Source organism: Mus musculus, chromosome 4, assembly GCF_000001635.26.
Source record: "Mus musculus strain C57BL/6J chromosome 4, GRCm38.p6 C57BL/6J".
NCBI lineage: Eukaryota > Metazoa > Chordata > Mammalia > Rodentia > Muridae > Mus > Mus musculus.
The window spans coordinates 138,934,945-138,951,767 of record NC_000070.6 but is presented as its reverse complement, the minus strand read 5'-3'; the positions used below and the strand labels follow the sequence as shown (position 1 = coordinate 138,951,767).

Genomic DNA, 16,823 nt, shown 5'->3' with positions numbered 1-16,823 from the left:
AAATGGTTCATTCATTTATCCAACAAATGACACAGAATATTGTTCTAGTTTACTTTTCTGTTGATAAACAGCATGACCAAAAGCAATGTGGAGATGAAAGAATTTGTGTGCTTAATACTTCCAGGTCACAGCCCATCACTGAAAGAAGTCAGGGCAGGAACTCAAGAAAAAACCATGGAAGAAAGCCGCAGAGTAGCTCACTCTCTGGATCGTGCTCAGTTTGCTTTCTTATACAGCTCAGGCCCCACCGCCTAGGGAATGGTGCCACCCACAGTGCGCTGGTCCCTCACCTCTCAATCATCTGGACAATTCCCCATAGACATGTCCACGGGCCAATCTGATCTGGACAGTCCCTCAAATGAGGTTCCCTCTTCCTAGGCAACTCTAGGTAGTGTCAAGTTGACAATAAAAACCAGCAGGACAAATCCCAGCTATGAAGTAGTCAGGAAGATGGGCACAGAGGACACAGTGGTGAATGTGACAGACAGTCCCCACTTTAGGAATTTGGGAACAAACAAGCCAACAGTAAATAAAGTAAAGTGTCTGTGAGAAAGGACAACAGAGAGAATTACCACAGGGTGACAAGGTCCTAGTCACTGGGGAAATATTTAGATTGAGAGTCAGGAGGTAATGGGTAAGCTGAGTTCTGAATGAGTGTTCAATCATTGAGAGTAATTGTTTTCAGCAAGGAAAGAAAACAAGCCAAACTTCTTTTGCCTCATGTCTGTTCCTAGACAATTTAGTTCTAGCCAGGGAAGGTTAAGAAAAGAAAAACAAACAAACAAAAAACAAAACAAGTAAACAAAACAAAACAAAACAAAAAACCAAACCAAACCACTAGAGAAAGGCAGGTGTCCATGCGGGCAGGGCATGAGGTGGAATGGTGGTTAAAATTGATTGTTGACGTGACAGGCTCCAGAACCACATAGGAGACAGCCTCTGGATGTGCCTGTTAGGGGCACGTGAGATTAAGAAAAGGTAGGAAGACCCATTTACACTGTGAGCAGCAGCAGCCTGTAGGCTGGGGTCCTGGACTGAATCAAACAGAGAAAGCAAGACTGAGGGTGCCCTGGAACCAGCTGCCTCCCACCCCTGCCACCATGCTCTTCTCGCCAGGATGGACTGCGCCCCCGAACCTAGCCTAAATAACTGTCCCTTCCTTAAGCTTCATTTGTTGGGGTTTTTGTCCCAGCAGTGATAAAATTAGTCAACACAGTAGCTCAGCACCTGGAGTGGGTCCGGAAGAGGGGTGCTCCAAAGCATCTGTCCAGAGCACCGGCATTCTTTAACTTGGCTAAAGATAACACGTGCAGCAGTTGATACAAACAAGAGGCTGAGCATAGTAGCTTAAAAGGGAAGGGAGGCAAATGGGGTAGTCATAGATGACATGAAGAACTCTCATAGTGTCTCATACATTACATTTGGTTAGTTTGTGTGTGTGTGCTTGAGCACGCATGTGTGTACATGTATGCACATACATGATAGGCACATGCTTGCCATGGGATGCAAGTGGAGGTCAGAGGACAGCTATTAGGGATTGGCTCTTTCCTTCCATCCTATGAATTGCAAGGATTGAATCGAAAGGTCATTACCATGAGCCTTGGTGGCAAGTACCTTTACTCACTGAGCTGGAGGGCTGGGTTCAGGGAAAACGTGGCAAACTGTGAAGTGTTACTTCTGTCTCATCCGTACACTTAGCACAAGCAGGAAGTGAGGACTAAGGCAGAGCTGTCGGATGGGTGCTCCAGCTGTCTGGCTGGATGTTAAAAAACGACAGGCAGAGAATCCCTTGACCCAGTGGGGGACTTACAAATTCCTGCTATGTAGGGAAAATTCCATCTAGTTGTTGACCATCTAGTAAGCTTGCCACACTTCAAAGCTCACACTCGATCAAGAATACAAACTTTCTAGATAGCTTATCAAAGCCAGGAAAGAAAACACACAGAACAACAAGCAGTTGTAACAAATTGCAACAATGATCCCTTGGGAAGAGGGGGGAATTTGATCTCCAGTACTGCCACAATGTATTACTTAAACTGTCTAGCTTTCAAGGAAGATCTAAGAAATAGTCAACGCAATAAGAACAGATGACCCATATGTATGTGCTGGCGGACAATCAGTAGACCAAGGAGGTGATGGGTATTTGGCTCAATAGACAAAGGCTTTAAATGAACTATTTAGAATAGATTTAGAGGCTGGAGAGATGGCCTAAGCTGGCTCCAAACTTGCCAAAGATAACCTTGAATTCCTGATCCTCCTGCTTTGCCTCTTGAGTGACAAGGTCACTGGTGAGCACCACCACGCCCAATTTTATGCAGTGGTGGGAACTGAACCCCGGGGCTTCATGTAAGCAAGGCAAGCACATTACCAGTGTCAATTCTGACCCTGTAGGGCTCTAAACGTAGTTTTATAAGGAACATAAAAGATAATATAACTGTATTCTCATAATCCTTTTGGCCCAATATGATTCAGAATACAACTATATAGGGCCAATTAAAAATATGTATTGGTGGACATAAAATGCATGCAGGTGTAGTTTATATGGCAATAACAGCAGAAAAGAAGGAGATATAGTTATAGGAATAATCGGAATTTGATGTTGACAAATTGAGGTGGGTTTGGAATCCATAGAACAGCCACTAAGAAAACAACTAGAGGGGCTGGAGAGATGGCTCAGCAGTTTAGAACACTTAGCCAGGTTCAATTCCCAGCATCCACATGGCAGCTCACACCTGTCTCTAACTCCAGTTCCAGGGCTTCTGGCACCCTCACAAAGGCATGTATGCAGGCAGGCAAAATATCAATTAACATAACATAAAACTAAATTATATATATGTGTGTGTATTTGTGCATGTTTGTGTATATACATATATACATATACATATATATAATTGATTTTTATGTAATGTTCATTGATATTTTGCATGCCTGCATGTATGTCTTTGCATATGTGTGTGTGTGTGTGTGTAAAACCAAAATGTCTGTAGTGAAATAAAGGATGTGGAAATTAATATTTTATTTTTAAATATAAAATATAAAAATTTTTAAGATTTATTTATTTTTATTTATAGGAGTACACTGTTGCCATCTTCAGACACACCAGAAGAGGGAATCAGATCTCATTACAGATGGTTGTGAGCCACCGTGTAATTGCTGAGATTTGAACTCAGAACCTCTGGAAGAGCAATCAGTACTTTTAACCACTGAACCATCTCTCTAGCCCCCAAAATTAATATTTTTTAAAAATTTAAATTTTGTGTGTGTGTGTGTGTGCAGTTTCCCATGGAGACCAGAAGGGGGCATTATATCTCTGGAGACTAGAGTTGAAGGTGATTGTGAGCCATCTGGTGTGGGTACTGGGAACTGAACTCAGGTCTCTTACAAAAGGAAGGAGTATTCTCTTTATCACTGAGCAGTAACTCCAGGCCCAGGGCAAAGAAATTACATAGGCTCAGGAGAAAGCCACGACCTAACATAAAAGAAGCCAGTCACAGAGAAACAGGAGCACCAGGGACAGAGAGAAGACGTTAGTAGACCAATAGCAAGATGTCAAATGCAAATCTTGTGCGGTTGGGGTTTGTCCTATGTGTAAGGTAATCGAATGTTCCACCTGACAGCAGATGGTCTAGGCTGAGCAGTTGCCTCAGTTGGTAAAGTGTCTACCACACAAGCGTGAGAATCTGAGTTTGGATCCCTGGCACCATGTAAAGAGCCAGACATGGTCGCTCACATGTGTGATCACACTCACATGTGTGATCATCGCCAGGTGGCGATAAGATGGGAGGTGGCAACAGATGGCCACAGCCAGTGTAGCCAGTGGGGGGTGGGGGGCTCTGAGTCCAGTGAGAGACCCTGTCTCAAAAGAGAAGATGGAGAGCCACAGAGGACTCAACACTTAATGTTACCTGTAATTTCCACATGCACACGTACACATATGTAATTGCACACACACACTAGCCAAAGAACGTACTAGAAGACAATTTCTTGTCTAAAAGAGATACAACTTAAATTCAATGACAAAATGGATAGAAAGTAAAAGAATAGAAAAAGACATAGATGGAGTAGTGAACAGAGTGCAAACAGGGCTCTCCTCGTATCAGACCAAATAAATGCTGCTGCGAGAGGCAGCGAGCTACCAAGAATATAGAACGATTGTAGATGCACACAGAAAAGCAACGGAGTCCAGGAATATATTAAGGAAAACCTGTCACAATCACAGAGAAAACAACAACAACAATTTACTAAGTCAATGAAGGCGGTCACAAAAGGCCAGGCATTGTTTACTGTGCCCTGTCCAGATCAGACGGATATATAGACTCAGAAGTCAGTTAGTGGCTGCTGGCATCAGAGGGTTGTGGAGGAAGAGGAAGAGCTTCACTCATGGACACAGGGTATCTTTGGGGGGTGTTAGACCTGTCCTAAAAATAGATACTGGTGATGGCTATAAAATATTGCAAATACATGGAATATGGTGGAAACGCACACCTTACCTACTTAAATTTTTGTGGTTTGATATTCACACCTCAATAAACAAAGTGAGTCCAAGGCTTCATTACTGGAGAAGGAAGATGCAGGAGAGAAAGGGAGAAACATGAGAGAAAGGCGGTGCTTCTGTGGCTCCTTGGGGGAGTGGAAGGGAGGGAGGGAAGAAGAGGAGGAGGAGGAGGAGGAGGAGGAGGAGGAGGAGGAGGAGGAGGAGGAGGAGGAGGAGGAGGAGGAGAGATTGTAAATGGGTGTGCATGACCATACACACACATCCTCGAGAGCACACATTCCTCATCTCGTCCCTTTTGGGACCAGGGAGCAGTGCTATCCCCATGACAATGAGCACAACCACCCAAGCCAGATCTTGGGTTCTAACAATGTTTCCTACCCAGGATTCTGTCAAGGAATCCAGGAACCAGGGCACCTTGGGAAAATGACACCAAGGCTGGAGTGGAGCTGGTCCACTATGTGTTGGAAGTTTGCTGTGTCGGACAGTGAGAATGTGCTCACAGCTCCACATCCTTCTGTCTAGGTGAGGAGCCGTTGTGGCATCAAAATAAGTCATGGTTATAGCGGATTCAGAGTCAACCCCAAAGCTAGAGACATTTTACAGAGTAACTGGCACGGAATCATCAGAAATGTGAGCGGGTAGGAAAGAAACTGGGGGATGGCTCAGTTGGCAAAGCACTTTCTGTACCAGCCCGAGTATCTGAGTTCACACCCTCAGCACTCAAGTGAAAGCCAGATGTGGCCACATCTGCAGTCTTAGCACTGGAGAGACAGAAGTCTGCCTGGTCCCCATTCTAGCTGAACTGGGGAGCCTCAGGCCAATGAAAAACTAAGGTGGAAAGCAGTAAAGATACCTGGTGTTACTCCCTGCCTTCTTCATGGGCACACAGGCATCTGTGGCCACACACACACACACACACACACACACACACACACACACACACACACACGCATACGCATGCACGCACGTGCGCGCGCACACACGCACACATGCGCACACACACACCACATATACTAAGTAAAATAAATAAAGGTACAGGAAAAAAATGTCTTCGTGTGAGTGGTACTTTGTCAAATTCTCAACTCTCTTCATTTCGTTGCCATGGTGAGAGCGCCATCATTCCTCAGCATCCACAGGACTGCAGATCAGGACACCCCCAAGAAACCCAAACCCATGAATAGATGCTCAAGTCCCTTAAACAACAGGGCAGGTGTTTGCATACAACCTATGCCACCCTTAGAGTAGACCAGGGTAAGCACTCTCTCAAGTACTGTCTGAGCTGAATGCCCTGGGCGCTGAGTAATGGCCATGTTCAGTGACTAGCAAGAAGATATGTGTGCGTCAGTGCAAATGCCAGGTTGTTCCCAAAGCCTTTTGTCTCCCAGTGGTTGAATTCACAAATTCAACAGAACCCATAGAAACGAAGACCAACTGTGTTTACATGAAAAGCAGTTATAGCCAAGCTCATTTGTTCTTTTGTTTTCTCCCCATCCACCCACCTCATTCACCCTGTGAGCACACGATTGCGCATTCCTCATCCTGTTCCAGGGGCGTTTATTAAACTTTTAAAGACAGTGGTTTAATAAGTTGCTTCTGTAACTTGAACATGCAGTAAATACACAAGGAACATTTTGGGATTTTTTTTTAAGCTAACAGGAGCAAACTCACTTGGTGTTTTGAGCTGTCCTGTAGGTCGGAATCATTTTGATTGTTGCTGGGTAAGTGGTGACCTTGATTTGAGGACAGTGTCTGTCTTCATTCATCATTCTCTTCTTGACACAGCTTTGGGAAAAGCCAGCCTCAAAGCACAATCTAAGACTCCAATCTCAAGCTGGGTATAACTGCTCATCTTTAATCCCAGCGCTTGGGAGGCGCAGGCGGATCTGTGAGTTCAAGGCCAGCCTTGAGCGAGCCAAGGTCTACAGAGTGAGTTCCAAGACAGCCAGAGCTACATAGTTAGATCCTGTCTCAAAACAAACAAACAAACAAACAAACAAACAAGCAAAAAATCCCCAAATAAAAAGAGATATCAAATCTCGAGTACACTTTAATTTTAATTATACAAATGCTGCATGAATGAATAAATTATATTTTTATTTATTTATTTATTTTTATTTATTTATTATTTTTTTTTTTTTTGGTTTTTCGAGACAGGGTTTCTCTGTAGAGCCCTGGCTGTCCTGGAGCTCACTTTGTAGACCAGGCTGGCCTCGAACTCAGAAATCTGCCTGCCTCTGCCTCCCGAGTGCTGGGATTAAAGGCGTGCGCCACCAAGCCCGGCAAATTATATTTTTAAAAGATTTTATTTTATTTGTGTGTGTGTGTGTGTGTGTGTGTGTGTGTGTGTGTGTGTGTGTGTGCATGAGTATGTCACATGAGCACAATGCCCTCAGAAACCAGAAGACAATGTCAGCTCCCCTGAACCTGGAGTTATATGTGGTTGGGAGTTGCCCAAGTGGATGCTGGGAACAGAACCTTGATCATCTGGAAGGGCAGCAAGCCCTCTTACCCACCGTACTGTTTAATGCAGGTGGAGCTCAGTCAACTCAGTGCTTGCCCTGAGTGGATGAAGTTCTGAGCTCCCCCCCCCCCACCTGGCAACACCCACATGGGCAGTGGTAGGTAGCCTGGATCGGAAGCCACATTGATGGCGGAGCTCCGCTGGCTTTGGTGAGCAGGGTCGCTGTGCTCTCCTGGGAACGCCCTCTCTCATATCCTTCCTCTGAGCTCTTCCCAGTTGTGAGAACTTTCATTCCCCTTCCAAAACTCATTCATGACAAAAAGCAGTCAGGGCTAGGGAGGGCAGCCCAGAGGCGGAGGACTTGCCTTGAAAGTGTAAGACACTCGGTTTCATTTCCAAAATTTAAAAAACAAAAGCAAGCAAGCAAGCAAACAAACAAGAAACAAGAAACAACTTCACTGAGCCACCCTGCTCTCCACCGAGTGAAGTTCTGGTTTGTAATCCTAGACCCGTGTTGCAGCAAAAGAGTAGCCTGAGATGTCGCTTTGTCGGTCAACAGAGACCTTGTGCTCTTTAAATAGCTGTGAATGCAAAAGAGAGGGAACAGAGGCAGAATTTCTTAGATCTAAATATGAGAAAGACCGTGGGTGAAGGGGTGGTGGCTGGAAGGTGGTCCTTTCATCGGTAGCTGTATGCAGAGGAGGTCTTTATCGAGAGGGCTTCACACCCAGAAGCCGTCAAAAACTGGACGGAGCTGGCAACTGAGGACACCCTTGTCCTGTGCGTGTTGGGACCTAGGACAGAGCTTCAGCAAGGGCTGACACTGTCAGCTTCCTGCCTTCTGTGGAAAGGCCTCTGAACACTTTCGTCTTTAAACAATTGGACCGCCTGTTGGTGGCGCTGTCTGGGAGGTTATAGAACCCTTAGGAGGCGGAGTCTTGCTGGGCGTGTGTCAGTGGGGGCGGGCTTTGAGTTTATCCCCTCCCCTCACTTTCAGTTCGCTCTGTTTTCTGTAGGAACCATCCTAAACAAAACAAGCAAGCAAGCGAGCGAGCGAGCAAGAAAACCCTCCTTCTTAAGTTGCTTTTGGTTATGGTGTTTTATTTTAGCAGCAAAAAAGCTGACTAGAACATTGCCCTTAGCAGATTGCTAAGTTCTTATGCTCGAAGACCTTAGTTCTGTATGCTCTAAAGGAGGTGGGGTGGGGGTGGGGGTGGGGAAGGACACATCACAAAGAACAAATAGAGCTCTCTGAAATATTATTTATTTAATAACAAATCAATAAATTCACATGACATTTTCTCAAGCACTTCTGCTCTTCAGTGGGAGTTGTCAGGAAGTTTGAGAGAGGTGCTACGGAGGCCACTCACGGTCACCTGGACAGGACAGAGATTCATGCTTTTCTTCTTCAGGTTCAAGTCTCCACCCTGGCTAGAACGCATCCTTGACTCACCCACAGTGTGAGGAGGAGGCACGACACACACACACGTTACTGTGCACATGTGATAGTTCACTGTGTTATTCATTTATATTTTGATGCTAAGAAGGGCGCCAGGAGGGGGACATATTTCCAGGCCTTCTTTAATCACAAGTCCCCTACCAATGTCTAGAATTGGGGTTAGATTTGGATTGTGTGGGACTCTAAGAGCTCCCAGAATCAACAGCAGGAAGATGTGAGTGAGAAGGAAGTCAAAACGTCCTGTAGCCCAGGCTAGCCCCTATGTCTCTGTGTTCCAGGATGGCTGTGAACTCCTGATCCTCCTGCTTCCACAACCCAAGTGCTGGGTGAGAAGCCAAGGGATGCAGATCACACGGAGCTGGCAGCTTAAAACAAGCTCAGCTTTATTGGCAAGCTTTCAGGCGAGGTTCACCCTTCCCAGGGCTGGGGGTAGAGAAGAGCTCGGGACCCAAGCTGCTTGCTAGGTTCTTATAGTCCCAGGCAAATCAGGCGAAGAACTGGTTTTTCTCCATATACAGTACTGGTTTGAGCACATGGAATTCTTTCAGGAAGGGGGCTGGTACCACCAGGACTTGGTGCCATCTGGGTAAAGGGCTGTAGCAAGCAGGAGTTTGGGTCTTTCCGACCCTGGCCAGGCTGATCTTTGTCCCTGTCTCAGCCTAACAGTGGGATTCCAGGGCTCTCTACCTACCTGGCTAAGAGAAGGATTTTGACAGAGTTTCCCAGGATGCATGGAGGCACAGGACAGAGATGCTGTTTGGGAGCTGGGACATGAGGACAGCAGACACTTTGCTGAGAATCGTCAGTCACTGGCTGTGCAGGGAGGCTCTGGTGTCCCACCACAGAGACCCCTGGCCTGGGTTTGGCTCCAAGGCAGCAGAGATGCCACCTTGAAGATAAGTCTAGGATGGCAGACCTGACCAGATTCTAGCTGACGACCGAAGGGCCCCTCCCTGAATCTTCCAGATGGCCCAAGTTCCCTCAGGACATTTGCACAACCCTGAAAAAAGGAGGGCCTAAAAAACATGGCCAAGGTGGAATTTTCCAGAAGCCAGGGAGGTGGGGCTCACGACTGAGACGGAACATTTTCTGTCTGATGGTGAGGGAGCTCGGCACACACCCACTACATAAACACTAACTTTGAGCCGCAGAATGTCTCCATCCTGTTGCCTTGAATTTGATCTGTATGGGTGGATTCCGTTTAATAGTTCATAAGAGTCTCACACTGCATTTTGGCAGCAAAGAGAAGGCAGGTGTTGTCTTGTTTGCTGAAGCCTGGGGAGGTGGGGGGAGGGACGGAGAAACTTGATCCCTGCATGGGTCCAGGAGGCCTTGCTTGGGTGTCACAGGGCAGTGTTTTAGCCTGCTTTTCTACCTATAAAATAAAATACCGTGGCCAGGAATCTGAAGCCACTGTATGTATGGTTTCAGGAGTCTCCAAAAATCTGCTTGCTTTAATCCTCATTCCTCCGTCAGCCTTGTACCCTATGCACATAAGGATATCTGGTCAGTGTCCTTTCGAGCCTGTTTTCACCCTGTTTATATGGTTTCACCTGCTATGGGCGCTTCCTACTGCCAGCTAGGAAGTTACAGCTACTTCCTACTGTTACAGCTACGGTGGGCAAGGCAGTCTCAGATGGGGCCTCACCTGCTCTTGTGTGCGCAGGAAAACTGCCTGTGGTGGTTTGAATGAGAAGTGTTTCCCTATTCCTGCCATGGGCTCAATTGTTTGAACATTTGGTCCCGGTTGGCAGTGCTGTTGGGGGATGGGAGGTTATGAGGTGCAGCCTTGCTGGAGAAAGCGTGTCACCAGCTGGGGGCTTTGAGAGCTCAGAGCCTCATCCTATTTCCAGTTTGCGCTCTCTCTCTCTCTCTCTCTCTCTCTCTCTCTCTCTCTCTCTCTCTCTCTCTCTCTCTCTGTTTCATGAGTGCGGTTGAAGATGTGACTGCTCAGTTTCTTGCTCTGCCACCGTGCATGCCGTGTGTGCGGGCTTCCAGCTGTAGAGGATCCATCTCTTTGGAACCAAAAGCCCAAAATGAACCTTTTCTTCTGTAAGCTGCTTCTGGTCATGGTGTATTGTAGTGTCACAGCTACAGAAAAATACCCAATACTGCCTGAATTTTAGATGTAGAATCTGAAGTTCAGGAGGGACATTCAGAAGGCCATTCAAGGTCACCCAGATAGGAACAGGTATGACAGAAATCTGGAGCTTCTTTCTCTGAATTCAAGCCTCAGGTCTGTGAGTTCCCTGGCTCTCTAGCTATTTTCAAAGAGGAAGTAAGTGGGTTTGGGGCCTGGAATGCGGATGCAGCTGAACCTGGTAGAGTGCTTACCTAGTGTGCACCAAGTGCTGGGTTCGATCCCCAGCTCGGGATAAAATGGGTGTTGTGGTGTACACTATACTCCCAGCATTTGGGAGGTGGGGCAGATCATCAGATGTTCAAAGTAATTCTTAGCTACATAGCAAGTTAAATTCAAGGTCAGCTTTGACCACATAAGACCTTGCTGGGGGTGGGGGGTATTACCCTACTCTGAGATTGCACAAGGTGTAGGCACCCAGTTTTGACTGTTACCTTAGACACGTGATCACAGCAGCAGCACTAATTTATGTGCCTCAATGTCCCCAATTGAATTCCAGGGAACAAGCATTGCTTTCACTGGATGTTTTGTGATCAAGAGAGGCCACTGGCAACGCGAAAAGAAGGGGCAGGAAGCAAAATTAACCAAGCTCCATGAGCGCATGGTTGAGTTGCAGAGGGGCATGTGGGACACATGCATCTTACAGTGTCTCCTGAAACTTTTTGGTTGAGGAATCTCCTTGGCCCCCTTTAAATGGAATCCCTGAGTTAGCTTTCAGCGGCTCTGATAAAATACCCAAGGCAAACAAGTTAAAGAGAGGAAGACTTGCTAAACAGTGGTGAGGCACTCCTTTAATCCTAGCACTTGGGAGGCAGAAGCAGGCAGCTTTCTGAGTTCAAGGCCAGCCTGGTCTACAGAGTGAGTTCCAGGACAGCCAGGGCTACACAGAGAAATCCTGTCTCAAAAAAACCAAGAGAGAGAGAGAGAGAGAGGAGAGAGAGAGGAGAGAGAGGAGAGAGAGGAGAGAGAGGAGAGAGAGGAGAGAGAGGAGAGAGAGGAGAGAGGAGAGAGAGAGAGAGAGAGAGAGAGAGAGAGAGAGAGAGAGAGAGAGAGAATTTGGCTCAGGGTTTCTGAAGTTTCAGTTTGTTGTAGATTGGCTCCATCACCATGGGATTTCAATGAAGCAGAGCATGGTGGTAGATGGGGCATGGAGGAGAAAAACTGCTTATGTTATGGTACCCAGGAGGCAAATGATACCCAGAGAGAGAGAAATGAAGGGGCCAGGGGCAAGGTACAGCCTTCAAAGTCATGTCCCATGACTTGCTTTCTCAATGTAGATCCCACCGATGGATAGCTTGGAACAGGATGACCTCATGAACTCGTCTGCTGATGACATCCTGAACCAATCAGCTCTCTGAGCTCTCATTTCTGAATGCTGCTGTCCTGGTGACCAAGCATTCAGCCCACGAGCCTCTAGGGACATTCGTGTTTACAGTGTACTGTGGGACACCTTCCAGAGCCACTTGGAGGGATCCTTAAGACTACCATGGTTTCACAACAGTCCAAGGCATTCCGGTGTTTCTCCCTGTCTCCCCTGGCAACCACCAAAGCTTGCTGGTCACTGCAAAGTCAAAGGAAAATCTGCACTGCAGTGCCTATCTCTGTCAGAAGGGGATGGATTGACGGGTCCATTCTGGAGGCCAAGTGATGGCAGAGCAGCAGTCCCAGCCCACATTCCCAAGGGCAGCTGTGTCCCAAGAGAGGAGATGACCCACCCTAGCCAGCCAGCCAGGACTTCAGTCCCAGATTCTCTACGCTAGGCACCAAGGGGTTAAATATCGCCAAGACGCATGAATGTCATACGTTTTAGCTTGTTTAACTTTAAAAGACTATGGGCACACAGAGTGTATGTGCTTTTGATTTCATAGCCGTAATAACTGTAAAAAGTAGAACTGGCTAGCCCATATCCAAGATGGCCAGCTGCACAGGCGTTTCGGAAAACCAACAAATAATACTTCTACTAAAAAATAAATAAACAAACCTACCCATCCCTTATCTGGATTTTTTTTTGTTCATTAACTAGCAACTCCTACGTGGGTCCAAAGCCCTTGGAAGACTTTTGGCTGTGGTCCAGGAGGAAGAATGGAAGTATTTTGATAGCAGGATAAGATCTAATTTGGCTGTTTGCAGACTTTGTGACCTTGGACAAATTACTTAACCTTTCGGTCCCTCCAAGAGCTATATTCAAATTCATTCAAGAGCTTACTTCCTGGAATGTGAACGGCACAGTACCAGAAGTTAACCGACCTTCAAAGGCAGTTGCTACATTACTATGACTTAAATCAACACTTTCTCAGGGACCTGTGCTGATGGGAAAATATAAATGTTGATCGTGGGGGAATCCATTGGACCTGAATATTTGACCTGGGAAACTTCATCATACATGCCTCTACCACACTCCCCCCACCACAGCCCCCTCACCACCCACTCCTACCACACCTCTACCCTCTCTCACCATACCGTCCATACCCTCACCTAACATACTCTCACCCCCACCCACCCACACACTCCACCCCACTCCCTCCCACCATACCACCCCCCTCCCACCACAGCCGGAAAGATATAGAGCATGACGTGCTGTGGGCTAGAGCAGGTGCAGCAAGCAACAGTCCCAGACGCCTACTAGGGAGGCACCGGCCATGGCACTGGGTGGAAAGAGGGTTAAGAAAGAAAATATAAAATCACTACATAAGGAAGTAGTTGGAAATGCTGGAAGGGGCCTGCCCAAAAGATGTCTGGCATGTAAGTTTCCTTAGTTCTATAATTAACCTACAAGGATGCCTGCCTCATATGCACTCTTAATTTTGAACAGGGTTCACTTTCTTTTGGTGGCACACACATACACAAACACACACATATATATATATATTAGCTTTAAAAATAGCTCACTATTCCATGTTCTCTTACAGCTGGGAACAGCCAAAGTGTGACCCAACTCTGGCCAAAGTGACAACGTTGGAAAACCAGGAACTCAAGGTTATGGCTGTTTGTGTAAGTTCAGGGCCAGCCCTGTCTCAGAAGTGGCACAGTGAGGCAAGACAAGGCAGAAAGGCACAGCCTCACCTGGCACAGCCTTTTTTCCTTTACTCTGTTCCTTTCCCCTTTTCTTTTCTCTTTAAGTGATTCACTTATTTATGTGTGTGAATACACTGTGGCTGTCTTCAGACACCAGAAGGGGGCATCGGATCCACTTACAGATGGATGAGCCACCATGTGGTTGCTAGGAATTGAACTCAGGACCCCCTGGTAGAACAGCCAGTGCTCTTAACAGCTGAGCCATCTCTCCAGCCCTCCCTACTTTCTGGAGTGGAGGATGCTGGATGCGGTAGCCATCTCACCACCAATGGCCCAAAGCTCCAAGTTAGTAGGGCTGATGAGAAAAATGGAAGACGCCTGGATCCCTGGAGGCATCGTGGAACCACCGTGGTTGTTCTGGGATGTCTATTTCTAGATGTTTTAGGTGTGAGAGTCAAACGTAGTTTTAGCTGGACCAGCACCAGATGTACAGTGGGTTCAAACTCTGTCTCGGGCACTATCTCTGTGACTTTGGTCAATCTATACAAATTCTCTGAAATTTGATGGTTATATTTGTGACAAAAATTCTGTAGGCACACTGCATGTGGGAGCCAGTATACAAAGAAGTGGCCTGCAAACCAGTGGGAGAATATATTATCTATTAGGCAGTGCTGGTGTTTAGTAGGTGGACTGGTGATGGTGTTTAGTAGATGGTGTTGGTGTTTAGTAGATAGTGCTGGTGTTTAGTAGGCAGTGTTAGGGACACTCTATAGGGAAAAATAAAGTTAGATCCTTATATCCTACACCATAAAAAAAAAAATACCTGCCAGGTGGTGGTGGCGCACACCTTTTATCCCAGCACTTGGGAGGCAGAGGCAGGCAAATTTCTGAGTTCGAGGCCAGCCAGGGTCTACAGAGTGAGTTCCAGGACAGGCAGGGCTAAACAAACAAACAAACAAAACCAAATCTAAATAGACAGAAGACATACTTAAGAAAGATATTTTAAAAGGTGAAACAAGCTGAGCTGCATCTCCAGCCCCCCAAAGCATTGATTTTAGAAGAAAAATAATGGGCCTAGCTATGAACAAATTATTATAGTATTTTATTTATTCATTTACGTTTGCTTTGGAGATAGGATCTCTCTGTCTTTGAATTTGCTATGTAGACCAGGCTGGCCTCAGACTCACAGAAATCCACCCGAGTCGGCCTCCCAAGCACTAGGATTGAAGGTGTGTGCCATTATGTCCTGCTCAGAATACTATTTAAATAAGGGACACATTAGCAAAAGTAACAGATGATATCCTTACCCAGTATGATTGGACTCTGCTTGTAGTTGACTCCTGTTGTTATGAATCCAAAACATTTGGGGCAGGGGGCTGCTGCCTGTAGACCAGGGGTTGACTTAATAAATATTGAGAGCCCTTCATACTGAGAGCCTGGGGGTGGAAGGGCATCTCCGTGGAACAGCATGTTCCCTAGCATGGATGAGGCCCTGGGCTTGACTCTCAACATTGTAAAAATGTATTTGTACATTCCAGGCCTGAGCCATCCAACCGCGCTATCACTAGCCACTGTTCCTTACTTAGAACATAATCCAGAGTGAGACGTAACGTAAGATGCACATCAGCTTTCAAAGACGTAGCGTCTCCATGACATGTTGATCAGCTTATGAAAACACACTGCTAAAATCAATTTTACCTTCTTGGTTTTACTTTTAAAAGGTGACTATTGATTAAACAACAACAACAGTTGAAGGGTTGGAGAGATGGCTTGGTGGTTAAGAACACTGGATACTCTTCCAGAGGATCTTGGCTTGGCTTGCGGCGCCCACATGGTGGCTCACAACCATCTATAACTCCAGTTCCAGGTTTTATGATGCCTTCTTCTAGCCAAGATACTGCACTCACGTGGTGCGTATCAAGGTGCAGACAAAACACCCATCAAGGTGGGAGGGTATGGGGGACTTTTGGGATAGCATTGGAAATGTAATTGAGGAAAATACGTAATAAAAAAATAAAAAACAACAACAACAAAACACCCTGGGCTGGAGAGATGGCTCAGCAGTTAAGACCACTGACTGCTCTTCCAAAGGTCCTGAGTTCAATTCCCAGCAACCACATGGTGACTCACAACCATCTGTAACGAGATCTGGTGCCCTCTTCTGGAGTGTCTGAAGACAGCTACAGTGTACTTATATATAATAAAAAATAAATACAACTTTAAAAAAAAAACACCCATCACATGAAATAAAAACAAAATTTAAAGATTTTTCTTAGAAGAAAGAATTTGAAATCCTTGTATGTGTAACACTTCCATACCATCACTATTTTAGGTTGTAGGAGATACTCCCATATGTCTTCAGTGATGAGGAATGGAATGCTCACTAGGAAAGTGAACCGAGGTGGTGAAGTAGAGTTCACAGAAGGGTCTTTTCTGGTGGCAGCACCGAGTGCAGTGAGGAACCCATGTTCATGCTTGCAGCTATGCCATCCAAGGGTCTGCTTGCAGTCCAAGCAGGTCTTCGGTTGCAAAAAGAAAGCCACAGTTGTGGTGCCTGCAATGGGGACAAGGCAAAGTGACAGACATCCATCCCCTAGAGGTGATGGAGTCAGGCACGCTAAGGTACAAGTTACTGGACTCCGTTCTGCCTCTGGACAAGGAACGATTTGCTGGTGTGGATATCTAGGTCCCCGTGAAGGGTGGTGGCCATGGCCACACATACAAGAGAGAGAGAGAGAGAGAGAGAGAGAGAGAGAGAGAGAGAGAGAGAGAGAGAGAGAGAGACCAATCTATGCTACCCAACAGTCCATCCCTGGTGGCTTATTACTAAAAGTCTGTGGATGAACCACTAAGAAGGAGACCAAAGATATCCTTACCCAGTATGATTGGACTCTGCTTGTAGTTGACCCCTGTTGTTATGAATCCAAAACATTTGGGGCGGGGGGGGGGCTGCTGCCTGTGCTTGCTCGAAACCAGAAATCCTACTGGTAATGCCATCTCAAGGATCAGGGTTCACCTTTGTAATAAACATTTTAGGATTTTAATACTTCAAAAAAAAGAAAGAGAGAGAGAGAGAGAGAGAGAGAGAGAGAGAGAGAGAGAGAAAGAATTAATTCACAGAAGGGGACCCCAGGTGAAGTGTCTGCCTCACTAATAACCAGAAGAAACAGGTGAACACAGAACAGTGCTGGCTGGACGCTCATCAATTCTGTGCACTATTTATCCCATGACAGTTGGTGGAATTGGAAGGTGG

The 16,823-nt window shown here is 46.2% G+C and overlaps 1 long non-coding RNA gene and 1 pseudogene across 1 annotated transcript; both read left to right on the top strand.

Annotated features, from left to right (window-relative positions):
* Nucleotides 1-13,159: 13,159 nt before the first annotated feature.
* Nucleotides 13,160-15,321, top strand: Gm33011. The gene is made up of 3 exons (XR_390869.2): nt 13,160-13,297; nt 13,465-13,546; nt 15,292-15,321. It is a non-coding gene; the product is annotated as a predicted gene, 33011 (long non-coding RNA).
* On the top strand, nt 16,054-16,555 carry Gm18097 (predicted gene, 18097; annotated as a pseudogene).